The sequence below is a fragment of the Silene latifolia genome, chromosome 4 (assembly GCF_048544455.1).
Source record: "Silene latifolia isolate original U9 population chromosome 4, ASM4854445v1, whole genome shotgun sequence".
In the NCBI taxonomy this organism is placed as follows: Eukaryota; Viridiplantae; Streptophyta; class Magnoliopsida; order Caryophyllales; family Caryophyllaceae; genus Silene; species Silene latifolia.
Genome location: NC_133529.1, coordinates 87,587,652 through 87,612,019, shown reverse-complemented (window position 1 = coordinate 87,612,019; position 24,368 = coordinate 87,587,652). Strand labels below are relative to the sequence as shown.

At 37.0% G+C, this 24,368-nt stretch overlaps 1 non-coding gene across 1 annotated transcript; it reads right to left on the bottom strand.

Moving 5' to 3' along the window:
• Positions 1-242: 242 nt before the first annotated feature.
• LOC141654006 (small nucleolar RNA R71) lies at positions 243-349 on the bottom strand. The gene has a single exon (XR_012547589.1). It is a non-coding gene; the product is annotated as a small nucleolar RNA R71 (small nucleolar RNA).
• Positions 350-24,368: the final 24,019 nt, after the last annotated feature.

Below are 24,368 nucleotides of genomic sequence, written 5' to 3'. Positions count from 1 at the left end.
AGTCTACTAGTTCTAGTTTAGGTATTACTTGGTCTCGTAGGAGGATTATCCTTTGCTTCTGAGTGCATGTGGGTTTACTCACGCGTCCCTAGGTCTAAGTACGGGTGTCACAAATGCCTGGTATTACATATGATGCAGCAGAGTGGCTACGTGACTTGGATATGGAGGCTGATTCAATCACTAACTGGACTTCACTAGCTCTTGCATTCTACAAGAGGTATTTTCCACCAAAGAAAACTAATGCTCTTAGAAGTCAGATTACGAGTTTTAAACACGGTCCTACCGAGGATTTTAATGAAGCCTGGGTTCGTTTCAAGAGGCTAGTTCGATCCGTCCCTCATCATGGCTTCCAGATTTAGTTCCTTTGCAACCAGTTTTATAACTGGTTGTATGACGATCACAGTGGTTTTCTTGACTCAGCTACTAATGGAAGATTCCAGGATAATACTAATGACGGTAATGCTGTGGGAAAAATCGGTACACTTCCTCTAGAAATTTTCGGATTATAACGAAATTATAATAATGAAATTGCTAGTCATAAATGAATTGCATAAACAAAAATAGTAGAGATTAGAATCAACCTTTGGTCCTAGCAATATGGCCTAAGAACCATATCGAAATCGATATTCTCCTAATCGTTGCACCCAAGATGCTATGTTAAATGCCCCTCAATTTGCTAGAATGAGATCCCCAAAATTGATAATTATTTTTAGGGTTTTTAGTTTTGTGATGAGAGAATTAGGTCAAAAATTCGGTTAGAAAAAATGAATCCCCTCCTCACCTTTAAACCGTGTAAATGGGAGAGTATTAGGGTAGATTTTTCTTTCCTTTTTTTCGGTTTTAGCAACAACCAAAATTAAGGATAAAATCCTCTTATTTTCGATTATTGTCAAATTATATATAATGTGTATATTTTTTCAATTGTCCATTTATGTCGACATGTATTAATAAGTCTATACACAACAGTTTGAAGTCGATTTATTAATACCGGTCTGTCAACATTTATTATGACAATATCGTATAATATATACATTAACTATAAATATCGCATATTTATAATTTGCTTATTAAATATAACTGGTTACGTTTAATTACGAATCAACATCTTAATTCGTTTAAGCTAACATTATATACAATAATTAAATATAACTGTTTATATTCAATTTACGAATTTACAGTTAATTCGTCTCAGCTTGTATTATTTAATTGTATTAAATAATCGTCTCATCATCACATTGACTAACTTTTTAGTCAAATACATGGACTAACCTTTTAGTCATATAAGGCATCAATGTGATTATATTTTCATACAATCACATCTCTCAAACACATCATTTAGGTGTGACTTTTAGGGACCAGTTGATCACCGCCATCAGTATGATAATAACGTCAAACTTCTAGCAAGCCAACCGTTATTAAGTAATCGTTAATCAACTGATAAAATACTAAGTATACCCTTGTGAACCTATAAGAGATTTATATATGTTATCACACTAACTGTGGAGGACACAAGCTCCAACAAACTCCCACTTGTCCTCACAAGGGTATGTGCGACAACCGATTCTCATATCCTACAATTTCTCCCACTCAATGTAAAACAATTTGCAAAATCCGTATTCACAAAGGTCGTATTTTACAAGTGATCAATATCAAGAGTGGTTTCCCCGACTAGAGAGTAAATTAACTGATAAACGAATCATCATTAGAGCATGGCCATGCATTTCAGTTACAACTCCTCGAGTGGCCCTGAGAAATAACTAAACCTGATAAAGGTTGGATATTTTCTTCAACTCGAATCCTGCAGATATAAGCACAGTATGAAATGACCCAGAAAAAATCTGCTTAGCCTCCTGTTACGGTCAACCATGAGAAAGAAACCAAAGTCACCCAAAAACTGCCTTAATCTCAAGAGACAATCGATAGTCAAAAGAATCGACTCTAGGAACACAATGGACGTCCAATCCACGACCTGGCACCGAATGTTTTTAAAGATTTAGGACTTCATTACGTTGTCACAATTTGTCCTACGAGGTATCGTTATAACTCGAATCTGTGATCGATCAGCCAACTGTTTGACTTATGGCTCGTTGAACCCACCATCAATCAACTTCACAAAATAATAGCCAGAGTTATCAGCTCATGTAGGTGATTACGGACCAAAACAAATACAATGTAATTCAGTTCACTTTGTGGCGTTCAATGTTGTCGTACAATCCACATGAAAAACAAAATATGAAATAAAACAATGAAGTTATAAATAGCATATGAAAAAGATAATGTATCGAATTCATAATCAACTAGTACAACTCAGGAACACGTTTAATTCCCATGGAAATAACGTGCCCTTTATGCTGATCATATGACAATGGTTTAGTGAGAGGGTCCGCGATGTTGTCATCCGAAGCAATCTTGTCAATCACTATCTCCTCTTGCTTCACGTAATCACGGATCAGGTGAGCCTTCCTATGTACATGTCTAGACTTGTAGGCTCCTTAGCCTGGAAGATGGCACCTCTATTGTCACAATAGATAGTGATTGGGTCATCCGAACTAGGAACTACGGATAGTCCTTGTAAGAATTGACGCATCCATATAGCTTCCTTCGCTGCTTCTGAAGAGGCATAGTACTCGGATTCAGTAGTAGAATCTGCTACAACTTCCTGTTTGGAACTCTTCCAGCTGACAACAGCACCATTAAGAGTAAAGACGAATCCAGATTGAGATTTCGAATCATCTCGATCCGTTTGGAAGCTAGCATCTGCGTAACCGATTGCACAAAGCTTAGTATCTCCTCCATAAGTCAATAACCAATCCTTAGTCCTCCGTAGGTACTTAAGGATGTTTTTGACAGCAATCCAATATGTTTCACCTGGATTGCGTTGGTACCGAATCGTCATACTCAATGCATATGCCACGTCTGGACGTGTGCATATCATGACATACATGATCGATCCTATGGCTGATGCATAAGGAATGCGACTCATGCGTTCAACCCCTTCAGGCGTCGTGGGTGACTGAGACTTGCTCAAATGCATCCCAGAAGTCATTGGAAGGTTCCCCTTCTTTGAGTTGGTCATGCTGAACCTTTCAAGAATCTTATCTAAATAAGACTCCTGACTCAGTGATAACATCCGTCGTGATCTATCTCGATAGATACGGATTCCCAATATGCGTTGTGCCTCACCCAGATCTTTCATCTGGAAATGGTTCTTCAACCATCCATTTACCGAAGATAAGAGACGAATGTCATTCCCAATCAAGAGTATGTCATCGACATACAATATCAAGAAAACAATCTTGCTCCCACTCAACTTGATATATAAGCATGGTTCCTTGACCGATCGAGTGAAACCATACTCTTTTATCACCTGGTCGAAACGATGAATCCAACTTCGAGAAGCTTGCTTAAGTCCATAAATGGAACGCTTAAGTTTGCACACTTTCTTAGGATTTTCAGGATCGATGAAACCTTCGGGTTGTACCATGTAAAATTCCTCCTCTAAATAACCGTTTACGAAGGCGGTTTTCACATCCATTTGCCAAATTTCATAGTCATGAAAAGCGGCAATCACTAAGATTATCCGAATGGAACGCAGCATAACTACGGGTGCAAAAATTTCATCATAATGCAATCCGTGCATTTGAGTGAAACCTTTTGCCACTAGTCGTGCTTTATAGGTATCTGGTTGCCCGTCTACAGAATGCTTTATTTTGTAAAGCCATTTGCACTGAAGAGGTCGTACCTTATTAGGTAAATCAACAAGATCCCATACGTTATTCTCATACATGGAGTCCATCTCGGATTGCATGGCTTCAAGCCATAGCTTTGAGTCGGAATAGGCCATGGCACCTTTAAAGGTAGCGGGTTCATTACTCTCTAGGAGCAAAATGTCATTCTCCTCGACCATACCAATGTATCTGTTTGGAGGATTAGAGACTCTACCCAACCTCCTAGGTTCCTGAGGAATATTAACCGTATCATCAGTTGAAGGAACAACTTCCTCCATCTGTTCCTCGGTTGTTGGTTCTTGAATCTCCGACAGCTCGAAGGTTCTATTACTTGACTTGTTCTCGAGAAATTCTTTTTCTAAGAACTTCGCACTAGCCGCAACAAAAACTCGATGTTCGGTAGGCGAATAGAAGTAATGACCAAACATTCCTTTTGGATAACCAATAAAGTATGTCTTGACCGATCGCGGGCCGAGCTTATCCTCGTGTCTCCACTTGACATAAGCCTCGCAGCCCCAAACCCGAATAAAGAACAAGTTAGGGACCGTACCCTTCCACATTTCATATGGAGTCTTGTCGACAGCTTTAGACGGACTTCGGTTAAGTATAAGAGCAGCTGACAAAAGAGCAAAACCCCATAATGAATCAGGTACTACCGTGTGACTCATCATGGATCGAACCATATCAAGTAGTGTTCGATTTCTCCGTTCGGACACACCATTTAATTGAGGTGTTCCAGGTGGAGTTAATCGAAAACTATTCCACAGTCTTTAAGGTGTTGATCAAACTCATTTGAAAGATATTCGCCACCCCGATCTGAACGGAGTGCTTTAACCTTTCTTCCCAGTTGGTTCTCAACCTTATTCTGGTATTCCTTGAATTTTTCAAAAGACTCACTTTTATGCTTCATTAAGTAGACATATCCGTATCTACTCAAATCGTCCGTGAAAGTGATAAAATTGTTGGGGCTGGTGTCCTCTACAGTTAGTGCAATAACATTTAAATCTCTAAAAGGATCAAAGGGTATACTTTTGTATTATTATCAGTTGGTCCACGTTTATCAATAACGGTTGGCTTGCTAGATAAGTTTGACGTTATTGTCATACAGATGGCGGTGATCAACTGGTCCCTAAAAGTCACACCTATAGGATACGTTTGAGAGATGTGACGGTATGAAAATACAGTCATGTTGATGCCAAAGTGGACTAAGCAGTTAGTCGGAGTTATTGACTAATAATTAGTCAAATGCGATGTTGAGATATTTTATTTAATACGGATTAAATAATAATGGCTAAGGCGAATTAAGCAGTTAATTCGTAAATTAAATATAAACGATTATATTTGATTAATGTATATTGAATTAATTATATAATATTGTCATTATCGGACATGTATTATTATATCGACTAATTCATGTTACTAGACGATATTTTAATAACCGATAACCGATGACGATTTATAATAAAATCGCGTCATATACATTTAGCATTTTTTCGGGTCGGACCAAGAGTAAAAATGAGGAGAAAGTGGAAAGCCCACACTCCCCTATTGAGGCTCACGGCCGAACCAAAGCAAACAAAAGGAGAGCTTTCTCTCCTTTTGCCCTAGCTCATTTCATTTGCAAAAATATTAGGGTTTTGAGAACAATTTTCTCTCAAAACTTAGATCTCACATCTGAAAAAAACTCACAACAACTCTCTCAATATTGCAAGTCAATTTGAGAGTAATTCTAACACAAGGGCATAGTCTCAGACGGTCTTGGGTGCATCGATTAGGAGGAAATCTACGTTGATTTCTATCTTAGGCCGCATTTCAAAGGACCGGAGGTTAATTCTTATGCTTTATCGTTTTCTCTATTGTTTTTCGTTTATGACATTTTATCACATGTAAAATTTGCGTTATAGTCCTATATTTTAAGGGTTTTATACGGATATTACCCCACAAGTGGTATCAGAGCGAGGCCACGTAAATTTTTCTATGTGATTTTCATCAAACGAATTTGAATCGATAATTTTGTTTGCATAAAATTTCGTGCGGCACAAATTTTTTTTGTCTCGGCATTTTTTTTGAAAACCGTGCGGCCATTGTTTTTCCTCGGCCTGTTTTCTGTTTTTTTTTTGCCTAGAATTGCGTGCCACACAATTCATGCTGGATCAGACGATCTTTTGTTTTGTTTTGTTTTCGATTTGTTCTTTGCATATTGTTCTTGTAATCGATATTCATTACAATATGTTAAGATCCTGTCAATTGTAATTTTGTTTTAATCCGGATTATGTTCAAATTGCAATTGGGTTTTGTCAAATCGATTTGGTATTGTTTGTTGAGGCTCTCGTTATTGAGCCGCTGGAATTTTTTTTCCTTTTGCTCTTTTGAGCTCTCGGCATCAGCTGCAAATAAAAAAAAAATAAAAAAATTTTGGTACTGTTCACGGTCAGACGTGAAGAAAGAAAAAAAAAAAAAAAAAAAAAATTGCGTTTTAGTTTTTTTTGGCCAATATGTGCATAATACGGATTTTGTGCATTCGCTTAATAGTGAAACGGTTCACTCACGTACCATTTAGTTATTTTAAAGCAATTTAAAGTAACGGATTATCATGAATTAAAATTAAACTGATAGAAGCGGTTTTATCACATAATTTTAAATTATTAAAAGGTGGTTTGGATAAATTTAACATAATTACGGAATTATGTCACGAATAAATTTTTTTTGTTGATGCATTTTATTTATCGTTATTTTGAATGTTTTGAATGCTTTTATTACGTATTTATTTATTTTTACAAACGGTTGTAACTTAGTGTGGCCTTAGTAGAACGTGTTACCGTAATGATGGAACACGGTCTTGGTTGTATTTTGAGATCTCGTATCTCCATTTTGATTTTTTCCTTGTAATTATAGTTTTTATTTAGAATGTAAATAGGTTTTTTTGTAAATTTTAATTATAATTTTGAGAAGACCAAAGATGGAGATCGGATGCTCACTCCCGCTACATGGACAAAGATGGAACATCAAGACAAGTTTCTCGGGTCCAACGGTGGATTCCAAAGTTGTATTATGTTCTTTTTACTAGGATAGGCCACACTAGGACTTTTTATTTACGTTTTGCATTCTTTTATTTTTGTAACGATAATTTGCATCATATTCCGCCTAAAACCAAACCACCTAATTATTGCATGAAAACTGACTCATATAGAGGTCACGCGTTAGTTTTCTTTGATATGCAGATATCACTTGTTTTTAATAAGCCATCACCTAAATTAATTCATTCACGCAGTTGCTAGTTTTTCGTTCACTTAAAATGAATTAAAACTAAGTTGATGGGATCTTCCTCGTATATACCAAAATTGAGAATAGTCTTTATAGGTCAAACTCCAATGAATCCCTTCTTCGTCGGTAGGCATAATATGACCCCTTCTACGTCGAGTAAGTTGGAACTGATTGACCTATTTTATCTCAACACTATGGTCACTCGTACGATCCTGTGATTATGGTGGACTATAGATAGGATTTACGGAAATCTATCGACCAAGAGTTCTTACGGAAGAACTAGCTAAACAGTTGGCTTATCAATTTACGGAAATTGAGTCTTGGGATCACTTGTATTATTCTTGAGGGAGATCAATTATACAAGTGCAATGAGTCTACACGATTAAAATGAATTTTAAATAGACTTAAATCACCTCGATGAGTTGCTTATTTCGTTTTTGTTTTCCTTTCTTTTTCAGTGTAGATCACGAACATTTAAACTGCTAATAACAAAATGGCTGGTCCTACTAATGACCCAATGCCAAGTGCCACATTGGACCGTGAGTCCTGGCTTCGGATCTTCATGAATCAGATGAAACAGTCTACTCGACTGAAGAATGATGGATCAAACTTCGCGGACTGGGAGGCGGCATTACGGAATGCTGCCGCTGCTGGCGGGAAGCTCAAATATCTAATAGAGCCCATCCCGCCAAACCCAGGTCCCACGGCTAGAGCTAACGAGATCGCCAAGTATAACGATTTCTGTATGGAAGCGGGTGCGATAAAGAACGTACTCATTTTTGCAATGGAACCCAATTTGCAGAAACGCTTCATAGCCCAAGGTGCAAACAAGATTTTCACCACGCTCACTAAGGAATTCTCGAAAGCACTGAGAATCGTGACCTATGAGCATACCACTCGCTTCTTTGATGCGAGACTCCAGAAGGGCCAACCGGTTAGCCCACACATTCTCAGCATGATTGAGAATGTCGAGAAACTGGAGACGCTTGATTGTAAAATCAGCAAGAACATCGTCATTGACCGCATGCTTCAGTCACTCCACGATGGTTTTGCGCTCTTTAGAGCCAATTACTATATGAATGATTTGAAGAAAAGTCCCCATGAACTACACTCCCTACTCGTACAGACCGAGAAGGATATGAAGTTCAGTGGGAGCATGAAACAGGAAGTTCTCGTTGTGTCAAACAAGGGCAAGGGTAAGGGCAAAGCCCAGGCAGACCTAGCGGTAGGTAAACCGAAGTTTAAGAAGTCGGGATCAGGTAAGAGTGGGCCTGGTGAGTCGAGCAACTCATCAGGCACGACAAAGAGCAAGACCGAAAACATGGAATGCCATCACTGCCACAAGACTGGGCATTGGAGGCGTACATGTCCTGTTTACCATGAGGACATAAAAGCAGGTCGCGTTAAACCTGTTGGTATGTCTTCTTCCTCTTCTACTTTTATTCATATGATTGAGATTAACCACGCAAGTTACGGAACTTGGGTACTAGATACTGGTTGTGGTTCTCATCTGTGTAATCATGTGCAGGGGCTCCGAAACATCGAACCCCTCGTAAAGGGTGAGGTGGACATGCGTGTTGGGAATGGAGCACGAGTGGCTGCCGTCTCAAGGGGAACATACGTGATCCAGCTTCCTAGCGGATTTGAGTTATTTTTATATAACTGCTATTATGTACCCAGTCTTTCTAAAAACATTATTTCAGTTTCTGCACTTGATAAACTTGGTTTTTCATTTGTAATAGAGAATAATACTTGCATTTTCTCATTACACGATATGATTTATGGCAAGGCAGTCTCCATGAACGGAATTTATGTTTTAGATCAGACCACCGAAATATTACACGTAATGAATAAGAAGTTAAAGGTTGGTGAAAAAGATCAAACGTATCTATGGCACTGCCGTATGGGACACATTAATGAGAAACGCGTTAAACAGCACATAAAGAATGGAGCTATCTCGGCCTTTGATTTTCAATCATTTGGCACGTGTGAATCATGTCTCATCGGTAAGATGACTCGAATTTCCTTCAAAGGTGTTGGAATGCGCGCTGCTGACCTATTAGGACTCATACACACGGATGTATGTGGACCTATGTCAATCACCGCACGAGAAGGCTATAGGTATTTCATCACTTTTACGGACGATTTAAGTAGATATGGCTATGTTTACTTAATGAAGCATAAAAGTGAATCCTTTGAGAAATTCAAAGAATACCAGAATAGGGTACATAACCTACTGGGTAGAAAGATTAAAACACTACGTTCAGATCGTGGTGGCGAGTATCTTTCTCACGAGTTTGATCAACACCTTAAAGATCTGGGATTGCCTTACGCTTAACTCCACCTGAACACCTCGGTTGAATGGTGTGTCCGAACGGAGAAATCGAACACTACTTGATATGGTTCGATCCATGATGAGTCATACCGTGTTGCCCGACTCATTGTAGGGTTATGCTCTTCTCGTCACCGCTTCTAATACTTAACCAAGTCCGTCTAAAGTCATTGACAAGACTCCATATGAACTATGGAAAGGAACGGTCCCTAACTTGTCCTTTATACGGGTTTGGGGCTGCGAGGCTTATGTCAAGTGGAGACACGAGGATAAGCTCGGCCCGCGATCGGTCAAGACATACTTTATAGGTTATCCTAAAGGAACACTTGGTCATTACTTTTATTCGCCAACCGAACAACGTGTATTTGTTGCGGCTAGTGCGACATTCTTAGAGAAGGAATTTCTCGAGAATGCAAAGAGTGATAGAACCTTCGAGCTGTCGGAGGTTCCAGAACCAAATACCGAGCAACCATTGGAGGAACCAATTCCTTCAGTCCCGGCTGTGGTGAATATTCCTGAGGAACCTAGGAGGTCGGGAAGAGTCTCTATTCCTCCGGACAGATACATTGGTATGGTCGAGGAACATGACATAGATGACATTCTACTCTTAACGAGTAGTGAACCCGCAACCTATAAAGGTGCCATGACCAGTTCTGACTCAAAGCTATGGTATGAGGCCATGCAATCCGAGATGGACTCCATGTATGAGAATAACGTATGGGATCTTGTTGACTTACCTGCTAAGGTTCGTCCCCTTCAATGCAAATGGCTTTACAAAATAAAGCATTCTGTGGAAGGTCAACAAGATATCTATAAAGCACGACTAGTTGCTAAAGGTTTCACCCAAGTGCCAGGTCTGCACTACGATGAAATCTTTGCTCCCGTAGTCATGTTGTGTTCCATTCGGATTATCTTAGCGATTGCCGCTTTTCATGACTATGAAATTTGGCAGATGGATGTGAAAACCGCCTTCTTAAACGGTTATTTGGAGGAAGAGTTGTACATGGTACAACCCGAAGGTTTCATCGATCCTGAACATCCTAAGAAAGTGTGCAAGCTTAAGCGTTCCATTTACGGACTTAAGCAAGCATCTCGGAGTTGGAATCATCGCTTCGACCAAGTGATAAAAGAAAATGGATTTACTCGATCGGTCGAGGAACCATGTCTATATATCAAGTCGAGTGGGAGCAAGATTGTCTTCCTAATATTGTATGTTGACGACATACTCCTGATTGGGAATGACATACCTCTCTTAACTTCGGTAAAAGTATGGTTGAAAAACCATTTCCAGATGAAAGATTTGGGTGAGGCACAAAGAATTTTGGGCATCCGTATCTATCAAGATAGATCACGTCAGATGTTATCTCTCAGTCAGGAGTCTTACATAGACAAGATCCTAGAGAGATTCAAATGACTAACTCTAAAAGGGGGTTTCTTCCTATGGCTCCAGGGGTGCATTTGAGCAAGTCTCAGGCACCAGAGACACCGGAAGAGAAAGAGCGCATGACACGGATTCCTTATGCCTCGGCTATAGGATCAATCATGTATGCCATGATATGCACACGTCCCGACGTGGCATATGCATTGAGTATGACAAGTCGATTCCAACAGCATCCAGGTGAATCACATTGGATGGCTGTCAAGAACATTCTTAAGTACCTACGGAGGACTAAAGATTGGGCATTGACTTATGGAGGTGAACAAAAGCTATGCGCAACAGGTTACGCAGATGCTAGCTTCCAAATGGATCGAGATGACTCGAAATCTCAGTCTGGATTCGTTTTTACTCTTAATGGCGCTGCAGATCACCGGAAGAGTTCCAAACAAAGTGTTACAGCAGATTCTACGACCGAGTCCGAGTACTATGCCGCGTCCTGGTCGCAAAGGAAGCGATATGGATGCGTCAATTCTTACAAGGACTCTCAGTAGTGCCTAGTTCGAATGACCCGATCACCATCTATTGCGACAATAGAGGTGCCATCTTCCAAGCTAAGGAGCCTAAGTCTAGCAACAAGTCTAGACATGTACAACGGAAAGCTCATCTAATCCGAGATTACGTGGAGCAAAAGGAGGTAGTGATAGAAAAGATTGCTACAGATGATAACATAGCAGATCCTCTCACTAAACCATTACGACAAGATAAGCATGAAGGGCATGTTAATTCCATGGGAATTAAACGTGTTCCTGAGTTGTAGTACTCTTTTATGGATTAGTTTCATTCTCTTTTGTACTCTATACGACATCATCGTTTTGATATTTATATATTTTGTTTTTCATGTGGATTTGTACGACAATTTTGAACACCACAAAGTGAACTGAACAAACATGATATTTTTGGTCCTTAATTGCCCACGCGAGCTGATAACTCTGGCAATTATTTTGTGACGTTGGTTGATGGTGGGTTCAACGAGCCATAAGTCAAACGGTTGACTGACCAATCACAGAGGCGAGTTATACGGATATCTCGTAGGACACAATTGTGACATCGACGTGGAGTCCTAAATGTTTTATAACATTCGGTGCCAGGTCGTGGATAGGACCTCCATGGTGATCCTAAGAGTCGATTCTTTTGACTATCGACTGTCTCTTGAGATTAAGGAAGATTTTGGGTGACTTTGGTTTCTTTCTCATGGTCATCCGTAACAGGGGGCCAAGTAGATTTTTTTCTGGGTCATTTCATGCTGTGCTTAGATCGGAAGGAGTCGAGTTGAAGGAAATATTCAGCCTTTATCAGGTACTCGATATTTCTCGGGGCCACTCGAGGAGTCAGAATCGAAATGCATGGCCATGCTCGAATACGAATTCGCTTTATCAGTTAAGTTACTCTCTAGTCGGGGAAACCACTCTTGATACAGATCGATTGTAAAATACGACCTTTGCGGATCCGGATCTGCAAATTGTTTTACATTGAGTGGGAGAAATTTTAAATGAATATGAGAATCGGTTATCGCACATACACTTGTACGGACAAGTGGGAGTTTGTTGGAGCTGTGTCCTCCAGTTAGTGCGGATAACGTTATTACACATACACTTGTACGGACAAGTGGGAGCTTGTTGGGCTGGTGTCCTCTACCATTAGTGCAATAACATTTAAATCTCTAAAAGGATCAAAGGGTATACTTTTGTATTATTATCGGTTGGTCCACGTTTATCAATAACGGCCGCTTGCTAGATAAGTTTGACGTTATTGTCATACAGATGGCGGTGATCAACTGGTCCCTAAAAGTCACACCTATAGGATACGTTTGAGAGATGTGACGGTATGAAAATACAGTCATGTTGATGCCAAAGTTGACTAAGCAGTTAGTCGGAGTTATTGACTAATAATTAGTCAAATGCGATGTTGAGATATTTTATTTAATACGGATTAAATAATAATGGCTAAGGCGAATTAAGCGATTAATTAATTAAATTAAATATAAACGATTATATTTGATTAATGTATATTGAATTAATTATACAATATTGTCATTATCGGACATGTATTATTATATCGACTAATTCATGTTACTAGGCGATATTTTAATAACCGATAACCGATGACGATTTATAATAAAATCGCGTCATATACATTTAGCATTTTTTCGGGTCGGACCAAGAGTAAAAATGAGGAGAAAGTGGAAAGCCCACTCTCCCCTATTGAGGCTCACAGCCGAACCAAAGCAAACAAAAGGAGAGCTTTCTCTCCTTTTGCCCTAGCTCATTTCATTTGCAAAAATATTAGGGTTTTGAGAACAATTTTCTCTCAAAACGTAGATCTCACATCTGAAAAAAACTCACAACAACTCTCTCAATATTGCAAGTCAACTAGAGAGTAATTCTAGCACAAGGGCATAGTCTCAGACGGTCTTGGGTGCATCGATTAGGAGGAAATCTATGTTGATTTCTATCTTAGGCCGCATTTCAAAGGACCGGAGGTTAATTCTTATGCTTTATCGTTTTCTCTATTGTTTTTCGTTTATGACATTTTATCACATGTAAAATTTGCGTTATAGTCCTATATTTTAAGGGTTTTATACGGATATTACCCCACAAAAATATCTATAGCCGTCTCTTGCGGTAATTGACATAGGTCCACATACATCAGTATGTATGAGTCCTAATAGGTCACTAGCGTGGATTCCAACACCTTTGAAGGAAATTCGAGTCATTTTGACGATAAGACATGATTCACACGTGCCAAATGTAGAAAAATCGAATGCGGGAATAGTCCCATTCTCGATGAGTTTCTTCACACGTTTTTCATTTATGTGTCCCATTCGACAATGCCATAGATAAGTTTGATCTTTGTCACCAACCTTTAATTTCTTATTATTCACATGTAATATATCTGTGGTTTGATCTAAGACATAAATTCCATTCATGGAAACTACTTTGTCATAAACCATTTCATTAAAAGAGAAAATACAGCTATTGTCCTTTATTGAAAACGAAAAACCGTCTTTATCAAGTACGGAAACAGAAATAATGTTCTTAGATAAACTGGGTACATAGTAACATTTATATAAATATAACTCAAACCCACTAGGGAGCTGGATTACATATGTTCCTATTGAAACTGCAGCAACTCGTGATGTTTGCGAGAGGTGTGATGTTTTTTAGGCCCTGCAAATGATTACACAGATGAGAACCACAACCAGTATCAAGTACCCAAGTTCCGAAACTTGCATGGTTAATCTCAATCATATGAATATAAGATGACATACCAATAGGAGTGACGCGACCTGCTTTTATGTCCTCACGGTACACGGGAAAGTTCCTCCTCCAATGTCCAGTCTTGTGACAATGATGGCGCTCAATGTCACCGCCCTTGCTCTTTGCCTTGCCTTGTGAGCCACTAGTCTCACCAGGCCCACTCTTACCGTTTCCTGACTTTTTAAACTTTGGCTTTCCTACAGTTAGGTCGCCGTGAGCTTTGCCCTTACCCTTATTCTTGTTGGAAATCATGAGAACATCTAGCTTCATGCTCCGACTCAATTTCATATCCTTCTCGGTCTGTACGAGAAGTGAGTGTAGCTCATGAGGACTTTTCTTCATGTCATTCATGTAGTAATTTGCCCTGAAAAGGGCAAAACCATCATGAAGTGAATGAAGCATACGGTCAATGACTATGCTCTCACTGATTTTGCAATCAAGTGTCTCCAATTTCTCGACATTCTCAATCATGTTAAGAATGTGTGGGCTAACCGGTTGGCCCTTCTGGAGTTTCGCATCAAAGAAGCGACATGTATGCTCATAAGTAACGATTCTCGGTGCTTTTGAGAACTCGTTAGTGAGCGTGGTGAAAATCTTGTTTGCACCTTGGGCAATGAAGCGTCTTTGCAAATTGGTTTCCATTGCAAAAATGAGTACGTTCTTTATCGCACCCGCTTCCATAACGAAGTCACTATAAGCAATTGACTCGTTAGCTCCAGCCATTTGTTGTAACAGTATTATCAATATAAAACGAATTCTACACTGCGAAAGGGAAGAATAAAAATAATAAGCATACTCATCGTTATGATTTAAGTCTAATGCAATACTGTTATAACGCGAAGACTCAAGCATTTATACAATTGACCTTCCTCAAGAATTATATAAATGATCCCAAGACTCAATTATCTGGAAATTGATAAGCCAACCTTTTGGCTAATTCTACTTTTAGAATTCTTGGTCGATAAATTTCTGTAAATTCTATCTATAGTCCATCATAATCACGAGAAACACTTCGGATTATAATGTTGAGGTAAACTAAGTCAACACAAACTACTTACCCAACGTAGAAGGGGTCATATGGAGAGTAAGGTCCTATATGCCTACCGACGAAGAAGGGATTCATAGCTGTTTGGCCTATAAAGACTAGTCTCAATTTTAGTTTTAGAGGAATATCCCATCAACTTTATTTTAATTCATTTTAAGTGAACTAATATCTAGCATACGAGAATGAATAAACTAAGATGATGGCTTAAAATTGTGTGACATCTGGATGTCTATGAAAACTAACATTCAATCTATATGAGTTAATTTTCATGCATATTAGGTGGTTTGGTTTAGGCGGAATATGATGCACTAATTATGAAGCGAAGAAAAGCAATAAGAATGGAAAAACGTAAAACAAAAATAAAGTCCTAGTGTGGCCTATCTACCAAAATGAACATAAATACAACTTTCGAATCCTTCCTAGGACCCGAGAAGCTTGTCTTGATGTTCCATCTTGGTCCATGTAGCGGGAGTGAGCAATCCAATCTCCATCTTTAGTCTTCTCAGAATTACAATTAAAAATTACATAATAAACCTATTTACATTCTAATTTCAAAACCATAATATAAAAGAATACCAAAAGGATATTCGAGATCTCAAAATTACATTAAAATTATGTTTCCATCATTACGAAAACATAATTGACTAAGGCCACACTAGGTATTACAAATTACAACTGATTGCAAAAATACGTAAATTAAACCATTCAACGATTCATACAACTAAATAAAATGCATCAACTATAAATTAAACATTCAAGACATAATTCCTTAATTATGTAGAGTAATTTATCCAAACCACCCTTTTAAAATTATCAAAATTATGTGACAATTCCTCAATTACTCACAATAATTCAAATCTTAATACATATTAATCTTGTAATATGAATTAATCTAACATTATTTTAAACCTCTTTAAAATAATTTGGTATCTTAAATTTGTGAACTTTTTCACAACAAACAATCATACATTATTGAAATAATGTATATTAATTATTTGGCCAAAACACAACAACAAAAAAACTAGAAAAAAATTTTTCTTAAAAATGCCCACGGCATACAGCAAAAAAACGAGAAAAAAAAAACAGGTTTTTTTTTTCTTTGTGCTTTCGGCATTTTGCAATATAAAAAAACAGCCCCCTTTTTTTTTTTTTTTTTTTCTGTTCACGGCTTTCAGCCCTAAAATCAACAAAAACAGTTTTTTTTTTCTTTCTTTCTCTCGGCATTCATGCCCAAAAAGAAAAACAAACAACCTTTGATAATGAACAAATTTGTTTAATGTTGCTACTAGAACAAGATTGGCATAATCATCAACATTTAAATTAATGAAACATGATCCTTAAACTACAATTTAACATCATGTGTGCCAAAAACTATATACCGAAAACAAATAATCATCATTTAATCAAACAATTTCCATTTACATTTTAATTTAATTCTCGTTAAATCAAAACATCTACAAATTTATCATATTATCATCTTAACTAATTAAAACAACAATATGAATAAATCAAAATGGAAACATAGCAACAAAAAAACCAAAAGGTCTCGGCAAAAAAATTTTAATCGGCAAATTTTTTTTTTTTTTTTTTTTAAAACAGCCGAACCCCTTTTTTTTTCTTTTTTTCTCAAAATTTTGATTGTTTAATTCATTTATGAAAATCATATAAAATAATTTCGTGGCCTATTCTCTGATACCACTTGTGGGAAATATCGGTACACTTCCTCTAGAAATTTTGGGATTATAACCAAATTATAATAATGAAATTGATAGTCATAAATGAAATTGCATAAACAAAAATAGTAGAGATTAGAATCAACCTTTGGTCCTAGCAATATAGCTTAAGAACAATATCGAAATCGATATTCTCCTAATCGTTGCACCCAAGATGCTATGAGAAATGCCCTCAATTTGCTAGAATGAGATCCCCAAAATTGATAATTATTTTTAGGGTTTTTAGTTTTGTGATGAGAGAATTAGGTCAAAAATTCGGTTAGAAAAAATGAATCCCCTCCTCACCTTTAAACCGTGTAAATGGGAGAGTATTAGGGTAGATTTTTCTTTCCTTTTTTTCGGTTTTAGCAACAACCAAAATTAAGGATAAAATCCTCTTATTTTCGGTTATTGTCAAATTATATATAATGTGTATATTTTTTCAATTGTCCATTTATGTCGACATCAATTAATAAGTCTATACACAACAAGTTGTAGTCGATTTATTAATACCGGTCTGTCAACATTTATTATGACACTATCGTATAATATATACATTAACTATAAATATCGCATATTTATAATTTGCTTATTAAATATAACTGGTTACGTTTAATTACGAATCAACATCTTAATTCGTTTAAGCTAACATTATATACAATAATTAAATATAACTGTTTATATTCAATTTACGAATTTACAGTTAATTCGTCTCAGCTGGTATTATTTAATTGTATTAAATAATCGTCTCATCATCACATTGACTAACTTTTTAGTCAAATACATGGACTAACCTTTTAGTCGTATAAGGCATCAATGTGATTATATTTTCATACAATCACATCTCTCAAACACATCCTTTAGGTGTGACTTTTAGGGACCAGTTGATCACCGCCATCAGTATGATAATAACGTCAAACTTCTAGCAAGCCAACCGTTATTAAGTAATCGTTAATCAACTGATAATATACTAAGTATACCCTTGTGAACCTATAATAGATTTATATATGTTATCACACTAACTGTGGAGGACACAAGCTCCAACAAATGCTTGGAAGTTGATTGATCAGATAGCTACTCACACTGCTGAGTATGGTAGCCCCAGAGGTATTAAGAGAGGAAGTGGTTCAGATAACGCTATTGCGGCACCGCTGGAGGCCTTGACGGCTCAAAAATCCGAGTTGAAGACTACTCAGTCTTTGGGTAATAAGCATGAGATAATTCATATGGTTCAACAAGAAGTGTCATGCGAGAGATTTGGGATAGATGGCCACACTACGGCCAAGTGTATGAGTACCATTGAACACGTTCATGCTTTCCAATCTTTCAAGCAAGGTACTCCATATTCTAACTTCTTCCCTAAAAGGAGTCAGAAGGATTATCCTCAAGCCCCGCCGCAGAATGCTTATATTATTCCTCCAAATCGTGGTAATCAACAACAAGGAAATTTTGTTCGGCAAAATCAAGGAGGTTTTTAACAGATGCAACCTCCTCCTAAAGCTCCAAATAATAAGATGGTAGAGATGAAAGCTCTATTGCAAAAAAGTTTGATGATTCAACAAAAGCAAACGGCTCAAATTTTCGAACTAATGGCTCACAACAAGATGTTGGATACTCAAGTTGCTCAAATGGCGGCTCACAATCCTTCAAAATAGTCCGGCAATCTTCTTCCTCAAGGTAAACAAGCACTTGAGCAAGTTAATGCTATTTCTTTGAGGAGCGTTACTACTTATCAAAGTCCGGACGTGCCCATTAATGAAGATGACGTTCCCTATATGCATCCTAAGGGATTAGGCAATCTCGAGTTGAGCGATGACGAGAAAGAAATTTGCAAAGATCAAACATGGGATAAGCGAAAAGACGAAAAAAAGAGAACTGAGGTGAGTACTCGATCGAGCCAGAGCAGGATTGATCGAGGATACAGCGTACTTGATCGAGTACATCACGGGCTCGATCGAGGAACCCCCATAGATGACAAAACTTCGCGTGTTTCAGCTACGGCATTGGAAGAAAATAGGTTCCTTGATCGAGTAACCACTGGACTCGATCGAGTCACCTGTGGAACTGACGATAATGCTTCTAAACCGATTACCAAAACTAAAGAAGCCGAGCCAATTAAAATTTACCTTCCTTTTCCACAAAGATTGCAGAAATCTAAGCTTTAACAACAATTTAGGAGGTTCATGGAGGTAATGAAGAATCTTCAAGTGACTGTGCCATTTACTGAATTGGTGACTCAAGTGCCGGCTTATGCTAAGTTTTTGAGAGAGATCTTATCAAAGAATTAATCTTTTAATGTAATCGAGACGGTGGCATTCACACAGGAGTGCGCGACCGCACTACAAGCTAACTCACCACCTAAGCTTAAGGATCCAGGGAGTTTTTCTATTCCCTGTCATATTGGTAGTGTAGCTATTGATAAAGCCCTTTGCGATTTAGGGGCTTTTGTTAGTGGCATGCCGTATTCTATATGCAAAAAGTTAAATATGGGTCAACTACGTATCGTTAATATGACCTTACAAATTGCCGATAGATCTTTAAAGAAGCCTATGGGTGTCTTAGAGGATGTGCCAGTTAGAGTAGGAAAATATTTCATTCCGGTTGATTTTATCGTTATGGATATGGCTGAGGACTCTCAAGTCCCTATTATTCTAGGTAGACCGTTCCTCCGCACTGCAGGAGCACTCATAGATGTTAAGGATGGTAGTTTGACACTAAGAGTCGGGGATGACACTGTTACATTTGTTCTTGAAAACGCTATAAAGCGTCTCCACTCAGTAGATCCACGTTATATGCTTAATGCTATCGATCCACCTATTTAGGATTCCTTTGCTTATTGTTTGGACAGGAATCCATCTGACGCCCCTGCTGCTGCGTCATATCTATGGAGCAAGGAGGTGGATATGATAGAGAAGTTGATAAATGGCGATGAGCCTCCTCCTGAGATGGTTTATAGTTGTGATGAGAGTGGTGACATGGAGGCCGAGTTGGATGCTTTGGAAGCAGAGATATGCCGAGAGAAGCCCGTCGGAATTTATGAGATGAAGCAAGCTCCTATGATGGATGACGTGCCTTATCTCCTTCCAAATGAAGATGACTTAAAGAGCGATGAACATACTTGCTCGTATTTTATAATAGATTTTGAGTTTGATGATCAAGAACTTTATTCGTCATATACATTCTTTGCTTAGACTATTTATTGGTGCTACTTATGTTTGTGTGTAGCACATGCGCTACTTTTTGATTTACTATTACGTGCTTTAAGTTGTATTGATTGTGATTTTTTTGGGCATTTGTTTTAAATGCAGAAAAATAGTTCGTGCACTAGTTACTCGATCGAGCCTAGCACTACTCGATCCAGTAACCAAGCCTTTTGGATTAGAAACATAGCCAGATGATATGGAATTGCGCGGTTGATATTTCTCCCCTATTTTTGCAGCCGAGTTGGGGGAACTTCTAAGCTCTTACCCAATATTCTCTTCCGTTGTATCTACTTTTACTGTATTATCTCTATTTCTTTTCCATTCCTTTTGTTAGATGTGTCCTTTAGGTTGCTGGAAATTTTTGTGTGATTGATATGCTGTAGGCGTCACAATGAGGACACTGTGACATTTAGGTTTGGGGGAGGAGTCTTTAATTATGTTATGTGATTTATTTCTGTCGTGTGCATTTATATACCAAAAAATCCTTAAAAATTTAAAAAATTTTAAAATACAAAAACATGTTTTTACTTTGTTTTAGGTCGAGTCTTGGTGAATTAAATAACAATGGTGTTAAATTGCATTGTTTTTGCATTTGAATCCCAATTTAGTTGTACATGTACATTGTTTTGACCCGTTATTCATGAAAACAAAGCTCATAACACGAGTCTTAACCGTATTTACATGCCTTATGCTAATTAGATTTGACAAATTTATGTTGGTAAACTACTTAAATTCTGAGGTCTATGGAGCTTCCTAGGCCAGGAACATCAATAAACTGGTCTCATTGTCAATTAGGCTTGAGTGTGGTTTCTCCTAGTGGAATGTGTAATATCAAATGCATAAGTGTGACATTGATTTCATGATACTTTTATTGCTTTCATTTGACTAAGTACATGTGGATTATCGGTTCTTACCGTTCAAATAAGCCTTATAATATCCTTTTTGTTAGCCTGTTTGAACCCTTGTAGCCATTCTATATCCTACATTTATTAGCTACAATCCAAGAATTTGCCTACCTTTTTCGGGACAGTCGCATTTGCTTATTTTTCATGTCTATTTTGCTATTATGGTTGGGTTGGGACTTATTGTTTTCATGTGGGTATAGCAAATTACTTTTTAGCAATTGTGTTGTATCCTTGTGTTGGAAAGAGAAAAAAAATGAAGTAAGAAAAAGAAAGAAAGGAAAAAAGAAAAATATGAAGCAAAAGAAAAATCGAAAAAGAGAAAAAGAAAAATGAGAATTGAAAAGAAAAGAAAAGAAATTGTTTGCTTCATTTGCTTTTGTCAAGGATCGAAAGGATGGTCGTTAGAGTCTAATGCATATTTGGAGAGTACTTCATTCTCTTTCATGTGTTGTAAAGTTAAGATCATTTCTCTAAGTTGGGTTCATTTGTATTTATTATCATAGATTTGGTTTTGGTTTAGTGCTGCGACTACCGTCTTAGCTCCACATATCCATAACGTGCTTTGGCACAAAACATTTCTATCCCTTTAACCCATTTGCCACCCTTATTGTCCTTGATACATGTACTTTTGTCTACATATTGGATGCATACTAGTTGGGGAAATCTCTATCACATTAGATTGCATGCATGTTTCATAAGTAGAGTGAGTGTTTCTACTTCTTTCTATCTTCACATATAACTCACCCTTACATACTTATGAGTGGATGAGTGAATCCGCGAGAATCCGACTAATTTGTCTTGCAAGATCGAAAGGTATTTAGCATTTGTCTATCGTATGATGACATGAGACTTGATCTGCGTTTTCTATTACCCGTACCTTTGAATTTGTTTTATTGGTACACTTTGGTCATTTCTTTGTTACATTTATGGATAGCTTAGGATTTGTATGCATTAAACATTAGCTCTGAGTTGTTTATTCGCCATTTGTATGATTGTCTTATGTATTGTGTGATGCTTTGCTTGAGGACAAGCAAAGAGATGGGTTGGGGGAGTTTGATGAGTCATATTTATATACATATTTATGCCTCCCCTTAGTTGCTTTTGATATGGTTTTTGTGCCAGTTTATATTTATTACATGCTTTTTATGTTAGAATGTCGATACTTCCGCTATTTGATGTTTAATGCAAGGATGATGCATTTGAGGAGCAAAGGAATGAAATGGGCATCGCGGAATGGGCATGAAGGAATACACGAAGCATGGCACGAGAATCTAGAAGAATAAAGGAAAAGAAATAAGAAGAGAATATGAAGAAAGTGGACAGGAGCAAGTTCCTCGATCGAGTACAAGAAGGATTGATCGAGGAACCTTCATACTCGATCGAGTAAAGTGAGGCTCGATCGAGGAATCAGCTTAATTGATCAAAATATGCAATGTCGAGAGTTGGGGTCTCTGAAAATTGGAGCCTCGATCGAGTGCACATAGGCTCGATCGAGGAACCACTTGTTTCCAGATTTTTCCGCAATTTCCTTAAGTCGGTTATGTTTTATTATAAATACCCAAATCGTACCCTAGTTTCTTTTACGTCTTATTTTACCTAGTTTCGCATAGCTACCCTAATAAGTCTCTTAGAATACTCTTAGCTTAGTTTATTTATTATTTGCTTCGGATCTATTGCTCTTTAATCACGGTACTCTCTAATCTTTCTTCAATTATTTTTAATTCAAGTTCTAGTTTATTCAATTATTGTTTTGTTCATCTTATTATGCTTTTAGTCAAATTGTTCATTAATCTTAGTGTTGTTCGTCCCTTTAATATGAGTAGCTAAGCCTTTAATCTAGGGTGAAGGGGATCTAGGTGGTTAGAAAAGGGTTAACTTATGAATTGATTGTTAAATTGCTTTTGATTGTTGTTCAATTATTGTCTTTCATCTAGTTAATTGATTACTGATCAGAATTGATTAATTAGTCTTGGATAAACTAGAACTAGTGTAGATTCCGCGCAAATGCGCGGTAAATTTAGGCGTTTTAATTTTTAGTGTATTAGTTATAGATTTTTGATTTATATCTCGCGAATTTTTATAAAAAATAACTAATATTAAAATTAATCAAAAGAATTGAATAATTCCATGAATTGTGTTTTTTATGAAAATATTTTAACTACATCAAATTTTTTAGAAAAAAAAATTCGTCACGAAGTTAATAATAGGAGATACAAATTTTATGTATCGATTATTTTAAATGAAAAATTAGTTTAATAAATGAAAATCTAATTTGTTTCCATATATAAGTTTGAGCACTTTGGAGAGAAAACTTTAGAGAAGTTGTATTCTCTTAGTATATAGAAGAATTTATACTTTTAAAATTTGCACCTCATTAATATTTATAAGTTCACTCGATTGTATTTTGATATGAAATAAAAAAATTAAAATGGAAAATTAATAAAAAAAAATTATTTAAGTTGTGAATTTTTTTCAGTGAATTGTTTTGCCACGAAGCTAATAGATAGTAAGCATGTGTCAAGTTATTTTCTACAGCAATAATTACTGCATTATTGAAAAATTTAGCAACTTATACTTTTTAATTTAATATCAATTTTATTTTATTTTAATGAAAACATCATAATTATGAATTTATTTAAAAAATTAGAGTTTATTTATAAGAATATATTCATTAAAAAGATAATAATGTAATGAAAGAAAATTTTATTTATTACCATATTTAGCTAGATGATTTTTGGAGGGAAAACTAAGAGAAGTTTTATTCTCTTAGTAGTAGGGGGGATGATTTTTGGAGGGAAAACTAAGAGAAGTTTTATTCTCTTAGTAGTAGGGGGGATTTTCACCGACCGGGTTAAGACTAGTATAGGCCACGATAATTTAATTAGACCGACTTAATAATAGCGATTGCATGTTAAGTTTAGATCTAAAAAGACATATTAGAATCCACCGATCATATGACTTTCAACAATATAAATTGGTCGATCAATGAATTAAACCTTACCCTTGGATGACTACCTTGTGAACCCGATCCCTAGACTGTTTTAATATTATTGTATTTTATCTTCATTTCACTTGCAATTAGTTATTAGAAATAAAACAAACAAAACCCCCTTGAAATTGTTACTTTAAGACGAACTTAAATATAAACAAACTAGATTAATTATCTCGCCTCCCTATGGATACGATACCCTACTTACCGCTAGCTATTTGTTAGTAGTATTATAGGATTTACTTTGATTAAGGCCAAACGATTGAAAATAACCTTATCAGCTCCCAAATCCGTTATTCCTTTGTAAGTTGTTAAATCTATTTACCTCGTAATTTAATGTTGTTAGCCATGATTGATTTGCAACAAGGGAATTATACCTAACCCTAAATAGCAAGACTTGACTGATGTAGACGGGGTTATGGGAATTGCTTGACTAAATTGTGTATGCGTAGCGAGTGTCACGTATCCCAAGAACGGACCGTGGTAAGTGTGGGG